The following is an 18,722-nucleotide window of genomic DNA, read 5'->3' as shown; positions in this document are numbered from 1 at the left end:
AGAAACTGAAGCCCTACTTCTAAGAGCACCCCATCACGGTCGTATGCACTGCCCCGCTCGCCGAGATCATAGGCAGCCAGGATGCATCCGGCGGGGTGGCGAAATGGGCCATTGCATTGGCGCCCTACACGATCTTCTATCAACCCCGCACCGCCATCAAGTCGCAAGCATTGGCCGACTTCCTCGTCGACTGGGCCGAGACCCAGTACCTACCGTCGGCTCCCGACTCTACCCATTGGCGGATGCACTTTGACGGGTCCAAGATGCGCACCGGCTTGGGAGCCGGCATCGTCCTCACCTCTCCCAAAGGCGACAAGCTCAAGTACACACTGTAGATCCACTTCGCCGCCTCCAACAACGTGGCCGAGTACGAGGCGCTCGTACACGGGCTCCGGCTAGCCAAAGAGCTTGGCATACGCCGGATCCTGTGCTACGGCGACTCAGACTTGGTGGTCCAGCAATCGTCTGGCGACTGGGACGCCAAGGACGCGAACATGGCGAGTTATCGATTCCTCGTCCAGCAGATCAGCAGATACTTCGAGGGGTGCGAGTTCCTCCACGTGCCAAGGGCCGACAACGACCAAGCAGATGCCCTAGCACGGATCGGCTCCACCCGACAAGCCATACCGACTGGCGTCTCCCTCCAGCGCCTCCTCAAGCCGTCCATCAAGCCGTCTCCAGAGTCGGATTCCATTTTCGTACCGCCTGCGCCAGATACAGCCGGATCCGACTGGAGAAACCACGGAGGCGGCACGGGGACTTCGACAACCGGCCCGGGGACTGCCGTAGTCGCACCCGGCCCGGGGACTTCAGAACCCGGCTCGGGGACTGCAACAGTCGGCCCGGGGACTACAACGACACAAGAAGCAGTGGCCGACTCACCCAACCCACCCACCCGAGTCATGGTGGCTACATTAACAGAAGAAGAAGTCACAGCTCCCTCATGGGCCCAGCCCATCCTCAAGTTCCTAGTCAGCAGGGAGCTGCCGGCTGATGAGATCTCAGCAAGACTAGTGCAACGACGAGCCGCAGCATATACAATAATCAACAGAGAGCTTGTGAAGCGCAGCGTCACTGGAGTCTTCCAGCGTTGCGTCGAGCCAGAAAAAGGAGTGGCAATCCTCAAAGACATCCACCAAGGCGAATGCGGCCACCATGCAGCCTCAAGATCCCTTGTGGCCAAGGCTTTCCGCCATGGTTTCTTCTGGCCGACTGCCTTGGAGGATGCTAAAGAAATAGTCAAGAGCTGCAGAGGATGCCAAGTTTTTAGTTCCAAGCAACATCTGCCGGCTTCTGCACTCAAGACCATTCCCCTCACCTGGCCTTTTGCCGTCTGGGGACCGGACATGGTGGGCCCCTTCAAGACAGCCCGCGGCGGCCTGACACATCTACTTGTTGCTGTGGACAAGTTCACAAAGTGGATTGAAGCAAAGCCAATCAAGAAGCTCAATGGGCCGACTGCCGTAACATTCATCACCGACATCACTACTCGGTACGGCGTGCCGCACAGCATCATCACTGACAACGGCACAAACTTCGCCAAAGGAGCACTGGCACGTTTCTGCGCGACGCAGGGCATCCGACTGGACTTAGCGTCCGTTGCCCACCCGCAGTCAAACGGCCAGGTCGAGCAAGCAAATGGACTCATCCTCTCCGGCATCAAGCCCCGACTGGTTGTACCACTGGAGCGATCGGCCGGCTGCTGGCTCGAAGAGCTGCCGGCTGTCCTCTGGAGTCTGCGCACTACACCCAACAAGTCAACCGGCTTCACTCCATTTTTCCTCGTGTACGGTGCCGAGGCTGTCATCCCAACAGACATCGAGTTCGACTCGCCTCGGATCACCATGTACACAGAGGAGGAGGCCAAAGAAGCAAGAGAAGACGGCGTCGACCTACTGGAAGAAGGCCGACTGTTGGCACTCAGTCGGTCTGCCATCTACCAGCAAGGGTTGCGCCGCTACCACAACCACAAGGTCAAGCCAAGATTATTCCAAGAGGGCGACCTTATGCTTCGGCTGATCCAACGAACAGCCGGCCAGCACAAGCTCTCGGCCCCTTGGGAAGGCCCCTTCGTCATCAGCAAGGCACTAGGCAACGACTCCTACTACCTGATCGACGCGCAAAAACCAAGAGCACGCAAGAGAGACGACTCCGGCAAGGAGTCGGAGCGACCATGGAACGCGAATCTCCTGAGAAGATTTTACAGTTGAAAGCAGTATGTATCATGCTACCCTTTTGTATTAAGTATGAACTATCAGGCCCCCCGAGGAGCACTCGGGGACTGCCTTTACTTATCTGCGAATGACTAGTGTCATATCCATGAATGTATTATTACATTTTGAATTCTTGTCTGGCACCGGGTTCGACTAGTCGGCCCGGGGACTGGCCGCCTTGAGCTATATTGAAAGTTTTCCCTAAAGTCAGAAAAGTAGTGCGCCGGCTCCCGAGTCCTCTCTTGTTGAAAGTCGCAGCTCGAAGAACCGACTGTCCGACTAGCAAGAGGCAAGGCAGAAAGGACGCCCACACGAAAAATAGCTAAGGAACAACGAACCTATATAGCAAAGAGACGGCCTCCAAACATGCCTGCCGGCTGCCAGAACAGCCGGCTGGCCGGCTTCCTAAACACTTAGCTCTAGTCCAACAAAGCTAAAGTACTTGCCCTCCCAATTGGCCAAGCACTCCTCCAGCTACAGATTGCAGAGCAACTGTTGGACTGGGGAGGCGGCAACCAAGGGAGGGCGGCAAAGGAAACAGCAGAAGGACAAAAAGCAAAAGTACAAGGAATGGCCGAATGCATAAGTTATATACACACATAAAGCCCCCAACAGGCTGGCAACAGACTTAAGTTCGAATATACCCAGTGGGTGGAATTGTGCAGACTTAACCAAACATTGTTCCAAAAGTAACTAGACAGGGAAACAAAAGACGGCAGACTAAGGCGCGCTGCAGAGGCCGAGCTAGTCGGTGAAGGCGGCCTCGCCGGCTGAAGGAGTGGCCGGCTAACGGGTCCCGGCTTGACCACCTCCTACGGCAGGAGACGCACTCGCGCGCGACGTAGTGCTGGAGGCGCGGTCAGGCTGAGGCTGGCCGGCTGCTCCACCAGCCGGCTCGGCGTCTTCACCCTCCTCCTCCTCTTCTTCACCCTCGTCACTGGAGTCGATCTCCTCCGCCGAGTCTTCGCCATCCACCGGGTTCAGACCAAACCACTCCTCCGGCTGGGCGACACCATTGTCGTCCACCTCGGGGGCGAAGACGCTGGTGTCGGTGTAGTCGGCGATCGCCGAAGCCCGCCGGATGATGGCCGTCCGCGCCGGCTCCAGCTCTATGTCGGCTTGCTGCCGCCAGGTAGCCAACTGATCCAGGCACAGGCCGGGATACCAGGCCTTGACGAACTCCAGCGCCCGCCTGGCACCGGAGCGAGCCGCCGAGGCCTTCCAGGCTTCGAAGCGGCCGACTGCCACCTCCAGCCAGTCGGCAGTCCGACTGGGGGTGCGAGGAACCACTTGGCCGGGCCAGAGGGCGGCCAAGACCTGCGCCCCGGCACGTTGAAGACGGCGGAGCAGTCGGTGAGCCGGCTGGATGCTGGCTAGGATTGCCAGGAGCTGCTCCTCCAGCGAGCCGCCGACGGTTGGCGAGATCTCAAAGCCAGCCTGCCTTCGCGCTTGGCGACGGGCCTCGATGGTCTGGTTGGCGACAGTGGAATAGCCAGGGAAATATTCTGCGCAAGAAAGAAGAAGAAAAGGAGAAAAGAGCACCAAATCAGAAAAAGAGCCAAAGTGGCAGATGGCAAGAAAGGATGAAGAGGTAGGCGGCTTACCGTCAACCAGATCTTCGATCTGGCCATAGCCAGAGACCAGAGTCTGCCTGGCCTCAGTCCAGCCAGCCGCCTCCGTCTCGTACTCGGCCTGGAGGGTGGCTTCGCGGTCCTGCACCACCTTCAGGGCCGCCTTGTGGCTTTCCTCCTGGTCGGCCAGCTTCTTGACCAGGCGGTCGCGCTCCTGCACCAAGGCGGCGAGCTCGGCATCCTTGGCACGAAGGGCAGTCTGAGACTCTCCCAGCTATGCCCTCAGACTGGCGTTGGCCGCTGCAGGGACGGCAGAAAAAGAAAGAACAGTAAGAAGAAGTCGTCAAGGAAGATCCGACCCGACTGCTCAGCAGTCGGCCCGAATCTTGGGGACTACACCCAGTGGGTGCGCTGACGCGCCCCCACATGAGATAAAGAACAAAGCACGTACCTCGGCTCTCAGTACGGTCGGCGGTCTTCTGAGTCAGCTCCCGAGCCTGGGAGTTGAAGGCGGCCGCTCGAAGGTTGTGGTAGTCCTGCAAGATGGACAGAAGACCGAAGTAAGAACAAAAATAGCAAAGGGAAATCCACCAAGAAGTTCCAAGCCGCCTGCTCAGCAGCCGACTCGGAACTCGGGGACTACACCCAGTGGGTGCGCTGACGCGCCCCCACGGAAGAAATCAAGATCAAGAAGAAATCAAGATCAAGAAGAAGCAAGATGGGAATACTAACCCGGATGGCCGCCCGCGTCGCGAGGAACTCGTCGGTGAACTGCCTCAGCGCCGCAGCTTGGCCCTGGAGCCGGGTCCGGACGTCTTGTGCAGCCACGTTCACCACGGCCGTCCCTCCGCCTGGCGTCCACCCCGAGGTAGCGCTGGCCGCCTCCGCATCCCGGGCCGACGAGCTGGAGCTCACGGCCGGCTGCGGCTCCGACGCGGCCTTCCCCGCGCGCCGGCTCGACGGAATCCGGACCGACATCTCAGCCCTCGCGGCCGGCTCGCCCCCCGCCGACTGTGCAGGCGGCGGATCAGGCCGGCCGCCTTGAGCCGCCCCAGTTGGCGGGGTCGGCACCGGCGCCCTCTCCAGGATGATGACGTTGTCGCTTCCCCCCAACCCTGGCTGGTCGCCGCTGGCTCCCTCTGGCGAGGGCTCCATGGGCCCCGGCGCCGCAACGCGCAGAGGGGTGACCATCAAGACCTCCCCCGCTGCTTCTGCTGCTGCAGCCTCTGCTTGGGCCCTGGCTGCAGCATCGGCGAGTGCCTTCGCCGCCTCCTCCTCCCGTGCCGCCTGGGCGGCGGCCGCCCTCCGTGCCTCCGCCTCCCGCGCCTCTCGCTCCGCCCGCGCCTCCCGCGCGTTCCTTTCTGTCGCCTCCTGAAGGTCGGCACGGGGGTCCACGCGGCGGGTGGTGCTCCCAGAGCCCCTCGGCGACTCAACGACGGAGGCGGCAGCCGCCCGCTCAAGCGACAACGGAGCTTTGATCGTTGAAGAAAAAGACAAGGGTTCAGGAACCACCAGAGAAAAGAAAGAAAAAGAGTATACGAAAGAAAGTGAACTTACGCCGACACGGTCTGCGGTTGCTTCACCGTCTTGCGGAAGCGAGCCGCCTTTGCGGCCGCCTCCTCCCGCCTAGTGGCTGCCGCCCCGCCCTTGGGTTTCTTCGTCCGGCTACCGAACAAACCCTGGGCGGCGCGACGCTTTTGACCTCCGCCCCGAGCAGGCGGTGCAGTGGAGGAACCCGCGCCGCGTCCAGACGCCGGCTGGCGGCGCGGGGCGACTTCGGCCTCATCGTCGTCCGGCCAGTCGTCGAAGGTGACTCCGAGCCCGGAGCCGCCTGCTTCGCCGCTGGCTTGGCCACCACCCGGCTCGACGTCGTCGTCCATGCCGGCCGCCCTCAGGTCGGGGTCCTCCAGATCGTGTTCGGTCTGGTCGGGGACGAATCGGCGCTCCGAGTCTGACCCGTCGGCCGGCCGAAGCAGAGGGCTCTGTCGAAAAGCAAACCGACTAAGTGAGAATCGGCTAAGAGGTACTCGGCAACAAAGCGAAGAGAGAGAGAAAGAGACAGGGAGAACATACCGTAGGCGGCGGATTGGCTCGGCAATACGGTTCCTTGCCGAACTGCCACTCTTCGGAGAGTTTGCAGTTCGCAAGGTAGTTCACCATATAGGCCACCTCCTCACGCGGCATCTCCTTGGTACACATTCGGCTCGGATCGAGCTGGCTGCTCATCTGACAGATCAGATGAGGCCGGCTCTGGAGCGGACGAACCCGGCGCGTGACGAACGCGGCCAGAAGGTCGGGCCCCGTCAAGCCCTCTGCCTGGGTCAGCTCCCGCACTCGGGCGACGGCGGCGGACCCGGCCGGCGTCAGAGTCACGGCCCGGAAGGACCATTGGGGCCGCCTGCCCTCTGGTGGGCCGGCTACGTAAGCTGGCAGGTTGATGTAGTCGCCCCGCGGGGCGATGTTCCGCACATAGAAGTACGATTTTTGCCACTTCTTCACCGATTGGATCAGCGTGATGACGGGGAAGGGGTTGTCGGCGACCGATCTCCGCGACGCGATGAAGGCGCCAGTCTGAGCCGGCACGCCCCGCATGCGCGTGCCCAGCTTCGACTGGAAGAACTCCCCCCAGAGCTCAAGGGTGGGGAGGACGCCGAGGTAGCCCTCGCACAGGGTGACGAAGGCGGACAGCAGCACCGCCGCGTTTGGGGTGAGATGGTGCGGCTGGAGCTGATAGAAGTCGAGCCAGGAGCGGAAGAAGGCGCTCGCTGGCAGGCCGATGCCGCGCAAGAAGTGCGAGCGGAAGACCACCCGCTCGCCCTCCCGCGGCTCCGGCGTAATCTCCTTCGCCGGCACAAGGCGGACCTCCACCTTGTCCGCGGCCGGCAGCCGCCGAGTATTGCGGAGGAACTCGACGTGGTCTTCGTGCATGTTGGAGCCGTCCCAATCCCCGCCATACTGCTCCGTGGCAGGAGGCATGGCAAAAACTAGCGCGGCGGCGGGGGAACGTGCGGTGGAAGAGCGCAGCGGCGAGGCGCTGTTGCAAGAAACGGCGAGCGAAGAAGATGGTGGAAATAGGAGGAGCGTGCGAGGGCCTGCCGCCCTCCACCTCCCCCTACTTATAGCTTCGCGAGGCGAGGCCGAAGAGGCCGGACGTGGGGGGACGTGGGATTAACTGCACCCATTCCCCCCATGCCCTGCGATTATTGCGCCCTAAAGGCGAGCCGAAACTGCCGCAACGAGACGTGCGGGCAGTTTCGGGATACAGAGAATCCGCGCCTGGGCCCGAGCGCGGACGTGGCGGGCCCCCGCCCTGCGGCGACGTCCCGTCACGCGTGTGGGCTGGCAGGCTTTCTGGCCGAGGGAGGCCACGTGGTTCGCAGACGGCAAGTGGCCGGCCCGCGGCCCGGAGCACACGCTAGCGAGCTCCCGCCCTCCGACTCCGGAGTTTTCGACCAAGGCGGCACGCCTAACTAAAGCCGGCTCCCAGTTGCCGACTTGTCAAGATAGGAAGCTGATCGAGCTTCTCAACCCCTACTCCACCTCGAAGCCCAATCAGCTTCGGGGACTACTGTCGGAGTAAATGGCCACGGGTAGCCTAACCGACTGCCCCTGGTTCTTATGAAAAAATTATCAGGCCTTCGGGCCTCCAAGCATTGGGCCGCCTTCCCTGGCCGGCTACCTCTGAAGCCGACTCCCGGAAGGCGACCCCGCCTCAACAACCCCTCCCCGGGACGACTACGGGGTGGCCGACTCCAAGAAGCCGGCCAAGAAGAGCGCCGACTCCAAGAAGCCGGCCGAGACCTCAACCACCAAAGCTACACCCACATAACGGTGACAAGACGGGGTGTGGCCACAGTGCGGCCCACTACCCCCGAGGCCCGAGGCAGGCATGGCCACAGGAGGCCGTACGGGATGACCATCTCCTGTTCGGCTCGGCACTGTAGCCATACCAGCCTCAACGTCATCCACGACCGACTCTTGTACGGCCCGCAGGCGGCGGGCCCCTTCCGCCAGAGAGAAGCGCGGAGGCGGCCCGGCCTCCCCCAGTCGGCCGAGGGCGTAGCCGGCCCCCAGAAGCCGGCTGCCCCCTTCCTCGAAGCAGGAGCCCCATTAAGGAGACAAGACGAGGTAAGGCTACAGTGAGAGCCCCTGAGGCGGCCCACTATAGCCACGCCTACCTCGACCAAGCCCTCGTCATCAGAGGCGAGGCTACAGTAAGCAGCCGCCGACAAGACCCTAGGCGGTGGGGCCGGCCTGTCGACCAATAAGCCGGCAGCCGGCGGGACCCACTAGTCGGCGGGACCCAACAGCCGGCGGAGAAGCCGGCGAGCGTAGACACTGACGGCTGGGACCAGTGCCCAGCCGGATTACCATTGTACCCCCGGGGGTAGGCCTATATAAACCCCCCGGAGCACCCATGCAAAGGGTTAGCTTCTGAACACAGCACACACACCATAGAGATAGAGAGAAGCAAGAGCTAGCCTTGTTCTTCTTCTCCCTTGAACCCAACAGCTCTAGGAGCGATTGTAGCTACCTTTCCTTGATCTAGTGATCATGCGGAGACCCCGCAGAGCAGGACTACGGGTGTTATCTCCTCGGAGAGCCCCGAACCTGGGTAAGATCCGCCGGCGTGCATGTCTTCGCCTCATCCCGTTTCCAGGCACCGGCGATGTCTTATTGGCACCCACAATGATAAGCCATCCGTTGGCATATGTCGCACCAACCACCCGACATGATCCGTTCTAGAACAAGAAACCATCAGAAGATAAAACCGGCAAAACCGCAAGATAAACCGGTCAAGCCAGTTCGTCCAAAGACCAAGGTTGTTAAGAAACCTGCCAACAGAAGGACCACTGCATCCTCCGATCTACCAGCTGATGACAATGTGCGTAATCCGGAATCAGAGGTAGAACATGACTCTTCTTGGTTCATTTTTCGTACATCTCATTGACAATGATTATTATCAGGACGACGCTGAAGGCAGTCACGCTGAGGACGTAGAGGTAACTATTCTTTCCTCCGATTCAGATCCTCTGCCAACATCAAAAATCCGTCAAGCAAACCGGAAAGTAAAACTTTCTCACCCTCTTGCTTATTTGGACCCAAACTTTCTTTTGAAGACGCAGCATCACGAAGCTCGCCGTACAACCCGGCACAGCGGCCAGGTAGTTACCTCCGCCGGTTTATCGAACAGCCTGGTTCGGAAACACCGATCAGAGGTCTCTTATCCCATTGATACTTCATGCCCAAAAGCAGGTTGTTTTTGCCAGCCTCTTAACCCGTCTGATTCAAATTATCAGGGTACTTCTCACTCATCCTCTGGCGAGTCCTCGGCCACACAGCTTCCACCCCTCAAAATAGTTCCTGGGTGAGTTATGCACATGTCTTTATCCTTGATGTGTTTTACATACTGTACTGATCCTTATGTCTATCTTTTCGCAGCGCCAAGCCAAGACCCAGCAAGAAAGCTCGGTTAAACAAACCGGCTGATGATAATGTAGCTGCTGAACCGGAAACATCTCCGGAGACAGAAGAAACCGATGTTGATGCCATGCTTCACGATCCGCCGCTTCAAGACCATGACTTCCAAGCTGAACAAGTGCAAGTTGACAGTACTAGCCATGCAGACCGGCCAACCAGCCCTGTCCGAACCGATGACAAACCGGTCAGTCCAGTTAAGGACACTGATAAACCGCCAACTCCGATGAAGGCTGCTGACGAAGAAGATGATGATATTATGATTACTGGCACTGGCCACACCACTCCTGGCAATCCTGTAGCTTTGTCAAAACATACTGCCAAGGATGATCTCTCTGCTATCGGCAAAGGCAAATGGAATGCCGATTTATCAAGCTACGCCCATCTCAATGCTCAAGACATTCACTCTGGCTTCTTGAACCGTCTGTATACCAGCCATGATTATGAAGCTAGTTTGGTAAACTTAATGAAGGAGCGATATGAGGTAACTACCATTTTTCTCTTTTGTCCAATTGTAGTTTATCAATTCCTAGTAGCCCCCAAGTGACGGTTTATGATACCGATCTAAACCGGGACTTTTGTCACAACTTATCTTTGCATATTTTGCCTCCAGAGACCGGATTACCTTGTTAAGATGAACCGGTTCCTTAAAATTTGCCATACTGTTCTTTCGCCGGTATAGTCCCCAAGGGCCGGTTTAACTTTATAAAGATGAACCGGGACTGTAGAAGAGTTCCCATATCAACAGCTTTTTGAGCAAACACACATTAGCCCCCAAGTGCCAAGCTTAATACTTGTAGTGTGCTTGGGACTTGTAAAAATTTCTGAGTAAAAGCAAATATGCATTAGCCCCCAAGTACTAAGGGCATAACTTGTTATGTGCTTGGTACTTCAAATATGTACTGTCAACTCATTATGTATCTGTCTCTTTACAGGCGGAGCTGAGCAAGAAGGAATGCCAAACCGCTGATCTGCAAGAGAACATCAAAACCCAGCAAGCTGAAGCCTCCAAAGCGAAGGAAGAGTTGACCCGCGCTCTAGGCGCTATGGAGAAACTGAAAGAGGGCTTCAACAAAGAGCGGGCGGATTGGGAGACTGAAAAAGCCGCTTTGATAAAAAGGGCTGAAAACGCAGAAGCCGCTCTTAAACCGGTGGTTGACGAGCTGACTGGTGTAAAGCGGCAAGTGCATGCTATGACCGCTGCTGTGTTTGGTAAACATCCTTCCTTTATGCGTTCAACATATCCTCTCATGTGTTGCCGGTTTACTGATGTTTGTAATGATACAGGAACCCGCATTAGCCATCTGGGCTCTGATGTGCAGAAGAAGTTGAAATCTACCTACACGCTGATAGAGCAACTGTATACCGGCGCACAACGAATTATCTGCACCGCTTCGCACAATAAGCCACCCCCGACGTTGATCAAGGATACCTTAGACAGGCTATCTATGCTGCCTGCCCGGATAGAAGAGCTGAAGAGGTCTGCTGCAAGGGCTGGCGCTCTGACCGCGCTAACCCGGGCAAAAGCATGGGTGCCTGATCTTGATCTGACGGACGTGGCTAAAGGCTACCCAAGCTTGAAAGAAGACGGATCAGAATTTTGCACTGAAGATCTCCGCGCCATAAACCGGGAAGTACGTCCACTGGCTTGTCAACTTGCTGAAGAAGCTGATCTTTCACATTATCAGGCGAGTTATGATATCAATAACAAGCGGGTTGCTGCACCAGCTCCTGAAACTCAAAGCCTGATCCCTCCAATCCGTAAGCACACTTATGCCCCTGATATTGAACCGTCCACCCTTATAAGCGACGAAGCTGTGTTCCAAGCTTTAACTGGGATCGACTGGACAATTGTTGACTTCCAGCCGCTGGGTAGGGACGAAGAAGAAGAACCGGTGCAAGATGACCCGCAGCCGTCAGGCCAAGCTGCTCAGTGATCATAACCCGGGGGCCGGTTTAACCTTCCATACTGCAATGTTTATTGAGAAACAATTATTCCTTTGGGTACTGAAACGCCTTGTAATAGGCTAGTTAAAACACTTGGTCTATTATGCCTTCGTGCATATTTATCTGCAACTTATGCATGTTAATCTGCCATGCTTTGAGATATGATGTTCATAATCCATAGCTATTTATTCCAATTGTTCCTGCAGATAAAAAGCTTAAAGTGCCCTGGCGGTTTACCACCGGGCGGGTCATGATACCCAACTACATATATGACCAAGTTTTATAACCAAGGTTGTAAAAGATAACCAAGTATGGAAATATATGATACCTGCGACCTTTAGGCATAGTGTTGGCTGACCAACCCTGCAATGAAGGTAATAATCTTAATCCGGAGTAAAAGTATCTCCTGTTATATAATGTCGGTTTACAACAAAACCGTTCCGGGTTGTGATAAACACCGGCTTATTCCATACTGGTGACTACGAGTCAAAACCAGACCGGGATGATAGTCTCCGGATTATAACTTGGTCATGTACTGACAACTTGTAGTTGACAGCCCAACCGGGTTGATAAACAATAGTTTGAAAACATCACAAATCTTAGCAAAAGAAAAAGAAACTTAGAAAAAGGCAAATAAAACCATTGTAGTCGAGGCTTTTCACGGGCTGACAGGCCCCAAATTTGATCAAGAGGTGTTGCTATGGTTCGGGTTCGACCAAGCCCCCAAGTGATGCTGTGGCATTACGTCGATCAAAAGGCATTGCTATGGTTCGGGTTCGACCAAGCCCCCAAGTGATTCTGTGGCTTTACGCCGATCAAGAGGCGTAGCCATGGTTCGGGTTCGACCATGCTCCCAAGTGATGCTGTGGCATTACGCCGATCAAGAGGCGTGGCTATGGTTGGGATACAACCAAGCCCCCAAGTGATTCTGTGGCTTTACGCCGATCAAGAGGCGTAGCCATGGTTCGGGTTCGACCATGCTCCCAAGTGATGCTGTGGCATTGCGCCGATCAAGAGGTGTAGCTATGGTTCGGATACGACCAAGCCCCCAAGTGATCTGATATCAAGCTTTAAGAAGCTAAATCAAGGGGTAAACCGGACGCCGCTTTGTAAGCTCCATGTAACCACACGTGATGTAAGAAAACAACAGATACCCCGCTTTAGCTTAGGTTCCAGTTTATTATATTGATCATAATATATACAATGTCATAATATGTACATAAGCAGAGCCTGTAGCTCAAGTATAGTAGGGCCAAAGATGAGCAATATTCCACGGCCGGTTGGTCTCCTCCTCCGATTTACGTGAGTCTTTGCGCTCTCGAACATCGATTAGGTAGTACGACCCATTGTGCAAATCCTTAATGACCCCAAAAGGCCCTTCCCAAGGGGGGGATAGCTTGTGCATATCTGTCTGATCCTGGATGAGTCGAAGCACCAAATCTCCTTCTTGAAAGGTTCTGGTTCTAACCCGGCGGCTATGATAACGACGCAGATCTTGCTGATAAATCGCCGAACGGGCTGCCGCCATGTCACGCTCCTCATCTAACAGGTCAAGAGCTTCCTGCCGTGCCTTCTCGTTATCCACTTCAACATATGCCGCTACACGAGGCGAGTCATGACGGATGTCACTAGGAAGAACCGCTTCCGCTCCATAAACCATGAAGAACGGCGTGTAGCTTGTCGATCTGTTGGGTGTGGTATTGATGCTCCATAACACTGAAGGTAACTCCTCAACCCAACAACCCGGCGTCCGTTGCAAAGGAACCATAAGCCGGGGTTTGATGCCTCTCAAGATCTCTTGATTGGCCCTCTCCGCTTGACCATTGGACTGGGGGTGAGCCACTGATGACACGTCAAGCCGGATGTGCTCACGTTGACAGAACTCCTTCATGGCACCCTTTGATAGATTGGTACCATTGTCTGTTATAATGCTGTGTGGAAAGCCAAACCGGAAGATCACCTTTTTGATGAATTGAACTGCCGTGGCTGCATCACACTTACTAACTGGCTCTGCCTCCACCCACTTCGTGAACTTATCAACCGCCACCAAAAGGTGGGTCTCCTTATCCTTGGACCTCTTGAAAGGCCCAACCATATCCAGCCCCCAAGTTGCAAACGGCCAGGTGATTGGAATCGTCCTCAATTCTTGAGCTGGTACATGAGCACGCCGTGAGCATTTCTGACAGCCATCACATCTTTTAACCAAGTCCTTGGCATGAGCATGAGCTGTTAACCAATAGAAACCGTGACGAAACACCTTGGCCACCAAAGATTTTGAACTGGCGTGGTGTCCACAATCTCCTTCGTGGATCTCACACAAAATTTCACGGCCTTCATCAGGAGATAGACAGCGTTGAAACGCCCCTTTCACACTGCAATGATGCAACTCTCCATTGATAATAGTCATGGACTTGGACCGCCGGGTTATCTGCCTGGCCAAAGTTTCATCCTCTGGTAACTCGCCCCGGTTTATATACGCCAGATACGGAACCGTCCAATCCGGGATAACATGTAAAGCCGCCACCAACTGAGCCTCCGGATCAGGAATAGCCAAATCCTCTTCACCAGGGAGCTTGATAGACGGATTATGCAAAACATCCAGGAAGACATTAGGTGGAACCGGTTTACGTTGGGAGCCCAGGCGTCTTAAAGCGTCTGCTGCTTCATTCTTCCGCCGGTCCACATGATCCACCTGATAACCTTTGAAGTGACCTGCAACAATATCGACCTCACGACGATATGCTGCCATTAGTGGGTCCTTGGAATCCAAAGTGCCAAACACTTGTTGAGCCACCAGATCCGAGTCACGAAGCATTTAACTCGGCTGAGATTCATCTCCTTAGCCATCCGAAGACCACGGAGTAAGGCCTCATATTCAGCTGCATAATTAGTGCAAGGGAACATTAAACGGAGAACATAACAAAACTTATCACCTCGCGGGGAAGTTAACACAACTCCAGCCCCTGAGCCCTCCAATTGCCTGGACCCATCAAAATGAATAGTCCAACAAGTGTGATCCGGCTTCTCTTCTGGTGCTTGTAATTATGTCCAATCATTGATGAAATCCACAAGTGCCTGAGATTTGATCGCCGTTCGGGGTATGTATTTCAACCGTGAGGCCCGAGCTCGATAGCCCACTTAGCAATCCGACCAGTTGCCTCCCTATTCTAGATTATATCCCCCAAAGGAGCAGAGTTGACCACCGTGATGGGATGACCTTGGAAATATTGCTTAAGCTTTCGGCTTGCCATGAAAACCCCATACACCAATTTTTGCCAATGCGGGTACCTCTGCTTGGATTCATTGAGTACTTCACTAATATAGTAAACCGGCCGCTGAACCGGATATTCCTTTCCTGCCTCCTTGCGCTCCACTACAATAGCCACACTAACAGCCCGAGCGTTAGCTGCCACATATAGCAACAATGGTTCTTTGTCAACCGGAGCAGCGAGAACCGGCGGATTAGCTAGCTGTCGCTTTAAGTCCTCAAATGCTTCATTAGCGGCGTCACTCCAGACGAAGTTATCCGTTTTCTTCAGCATCTGATACAAAGGGATGGCCTTCTTGCCGAGGCGACTGACAAAACGGCTCAACGCGGCAATCCGGCCTGCCAGGCGTTGAACATCATTGATACACTTCGGTTTAGCCAAGGAGGTGATGGCTTTGATTTTTTCCGGATTAGCTTCAATGCCCCTGTTAGACACAAAAAAACCCAAGAGCTTGCCTGCAGGTACACCAAAAATGCACTTGGCCGGATTAAGCATCATTTTATAAACCCGCAGGTTATCAAAGGTTTCCTTCAAGTCATCAATCAATGTCTCCTTTTTCTTTGATTTCACCACAATATCATCCACATAGGCGTGAACATTGCGGCCGATCTGTTTATGAAGACAATTCTGCACACACCGTTGATAAGTTGCCTGTGCACTCTTGAGTCCAAAGGGCATGGACACATAGCAGAAGGCTCCAAAGGGAGTTATGAAGGTCGTCTTCTCCTGGTCCTTAACTGCCATTTTGATCCGATGATAACCAGAATATGCATCCAAAAAACTTAACCGCTCACAACCCGCCGTAGCATCAATAATCTGATCAATACGGGGGAGGGCAAAAGGATCTGCTGGACAAGCTTTGTTGAGATCTATGTAGTCCACACACATACGCCAAGTGCCATTCTTCTCGAGGACCAGCACCGGATTAGCCAACCACTCTGGATGGAATACTTCAACGATAAATCCAGCCGCCAAGAGCCTGGCTACTTCTTCTCCAATAGCTTTGCGTCTTTCTTCATTGAACCGGCAGAGAAACTGCTTGACCGGTTTATACTTAGGATCAACATTGAGAGTATGCTCAGCGAGTTCTCTCGGTACACCAGGCATGTCAGAAGGCTTCCATGCAAAGATGTCCCGATTCTCACGGATGAACTCGATGAGCGCGCTTTCCTATTTCGGATCCAAGTTAGCGTTGATGCTAAACTGCTTGGACGAATCGCCAGGCACGAAGTCAACAAGTTTAGTCTCATCAGCCGATTTAAGCTTCAGGGCCAGATCATGCTCCGTAGTTGGTTTCTTCAACGAAGTCATATCTGCCGGATCAACATTGTCTTTGTAAAACTTCAACTCCTTTGTTGCACAAACCGACTCAGCATAAGCCGCATCACCTCCCTCACACTCCAGAGCAATCTTGCGGCTTCCATGCACGGTTATAGTTCCCTTGTGACCCGGCATCTTGAGCTGTAGATAGACATAACAAGGGCGTGCCATAAACTTAACATAAGCTAGCCGTCCAAATAGGGCATGATACGGGCTTCTGATTTTCACCACTTCAAAGGTCAAGGTTTCTGATCTCGAGTCATGCTCATCTCCAAAAGCCACCTCCAGAGCTATCTTACCAACAGGATATGCCGACTTACCAGGCACCACACCATGGAACACCGTATTGGACGGTTTAAGATTTTTATCTGTTAGCCCCATGCGATGGAAAGTTTCATAATAAAGGATATTGATACTACTCCCTCCATGCATGAGTACCTTAGTGAACTTATAACCTCCCACCTGAGGTGCCACCACCAGAGCCAGATGACCCGGATTGTCAACCCGGGGTGGATGATCATCTCTACTCCACACAATGGGCTGCTCGGACTAGCGCAAATAATGGGGCACCACCGGTTCAACGGCATTCACCATCCTTTTATGAAGCTTCTGATCGTGCTTGTCCAAGCTAGTGGTGAAGACATGATACTGTCCGCTATTCAACTGCTTCGGGTTGCTCTGGTAACCCGACTGCTGCTGCTGCTGATTACCCTGATGATTATAGCCACCTTGGTTACCTTGATTACTTTGATTGTTATGTCCACCCTGATTGCCATGGAATCCCGAACCGGAATTTCCTCCGCCATAACCCGGCCCATGAGAGCCAGAGCCCGAACCGCCTCCTGATCCATGATCATACCGGAAAGAATCAGAATTTTTGAACTCTTGCATGATATAACAATCTTTCCAGAGGTGTGTAGATGGTTCCTCCTTCGTCCCATGCTCTGGACAGGGCTGGTTCAACAGATACAACAAACGGTCCGGATTAGGATTCGGCATTCCATTCCGCCGGGGCGGTTTACCCTTACGGCGCTGGCCCTTGTCGTGCGTATTAGTGTTAGCCACAAAGTCTAAACTGTGGTCCACTTTACGCTTGCCGCCGTTTCCATGACCCGCCGGGTTGTGGTGCTGCCCCTTGGCGTTGCCGCTCTTCTTTCCCTTCCCTGTCTTATCATCGTCAGACTCGGGATCCTTGGTACTATCAGAGTCAGCATACTTCACCAGTGCAGCCATGAGGGTTCCCATGTCATTACAATGACGTTTGAGCCATCCCAACTTCAACTTCAATGTTTGAAACCGGCAATTGCCTTCCAATGTTAAAACTGTGGTGTCAGCGTTGATGCGGTCTGATGAATGCAAAATCTCCGAAACCCGGCGTACCCAATGGGTTGTTGACTCTCCTTCCTCCTGGACACAGGCAGCTAAGTCCACAATTGACATGGGCTGCTTGCATGTATCCTTGAAATTCTGAACAAACTGGGCTCTCAACTCAGCCCATGACCTGATAGAATTGGCCAGTAAACTCTTTAGCCAAGTGCGGGTCGTTCCTTCTAGCATCATGGTGAAGTACTTCGCACATGCCGCATCATCCACGTCCAGCATCTCCATGGCCATCTCATAGCTTTCAACCCATGTTTCAGGGGATAAATCGGCGGTGTAATTCGGCACCTTGCGCGGGCCCTTGAAATCTTTGGGCAGGCGCACATTGCGCAACGCCGGGACAAGACATGGCACTCCCAAGGAACTAGAGGTAACTCCTGGTTCCACCGATGTGGTTGGACGAATCGGAGTAAGCTGACGGGCCTCGTGCTGTGCCGCTAACTCGGCCTCTCTGCGTGCCCGAGCCCGGTCCACCACATCCTGAGCATCACCGGCACCACCCGCCGGGTTATGGCCATGGGGCGGATCACGGTTCCGCGCATTGCTTGACACCGCCGGTTCATCCATACGCCTGTTGTAACTCCGGCTTGGACGGGGAGTGGAATGAATCCGATCGCGACTATATGAATAAGCCTCCTGTTGAATCAAGGCTGTCTGAAGAAGCTCCTTATCCCAACGCGTCTCGACCGCTGCTGCAGAATCGCCTTCGATCGGGATGGCCGCCAGCCATGAAGCGGCAGCGACAATGTTGTCCATTGGGTTAGAATAATGACCCGGTGGTGTGGGGACATGAGGTACTACAACGTTGTTCTGACGAGGTGGATCCACCAAACGTGGCTGAACCGGCGCCCCTGCTCCGGGTGCCTCTGCCCGTTTTACCACCGGCGGATTACTGGTTCCTGCCCCTAGGGTGTTAAAGAGATTTCTAGCATCATAAACCGGTGGCAGGCGAGATCGGTGCCTCCTCTTCAGGACTTCGTTCGACGCACTCTGATCTAGCATAATCCGGTAAGCTTGTGCATCCAAAGCAGCCCGCTCCGCGGCTATCCTAGTATCCTCAGCTGCTAAGTCGGCTTTTCCCTGGGTGATCTGATCTTTCACCTTCGCTATTTCCGCATTGTGTGTATCCTGATCCGCCGGGTTAACCTCCGCCATTAGCGTTGCCAACATATCAAACAAATCGGATAGAACCTGAGCCGGCGGTCGCACAGGGCCTCCTGCCCCAGCCGCTGCCGCCGCTGCTGATCCGGAAATCATCGCCTCTGCGGTTGAAGAGTGGAGCGCTGGTTGCGTGCCGGCCATGAAGATCACCACTCGGTTTGGCAGATCAAAGGGGTCCGGAATACTGTCGCCATCGGAACAGCCCCCTATCCGGCCATCTTGTAACTGATATAACGACTCGGTCTCTCCAGTCGATGACTCGTCGCCGGAATAAACGACGGTCTCACCACCAGATTCCGATCTATCCTCAGATTCACCTCCATGGATAACTCCCACGAAGGCACGCTTCATGACAGGCTTGACCCGGGCAGATCTCGCACGCT

The sequence above is a fragment of the Triticum aestivum genome, chromosome 7D (genome assembly GCF_018294505.1).
Source record: "Triticum aestivum cultivar Chinese Spring chromosome 7D, IWGSC CS RefSeq v2.1, whole genome shotgun sequence".
NCBI classification, from domain to species: domain Eukaryota; kingdom Viridiplantae; phylum Streptophyta; class Magnoliopsida; order Poales; family Poaceae; genus Triticum; species Triticum aestivum.
The sequence above is the reverse complement of the archived record's forward strand: the minus strand, read 5'-3'. Positions refer to the sequence as shown.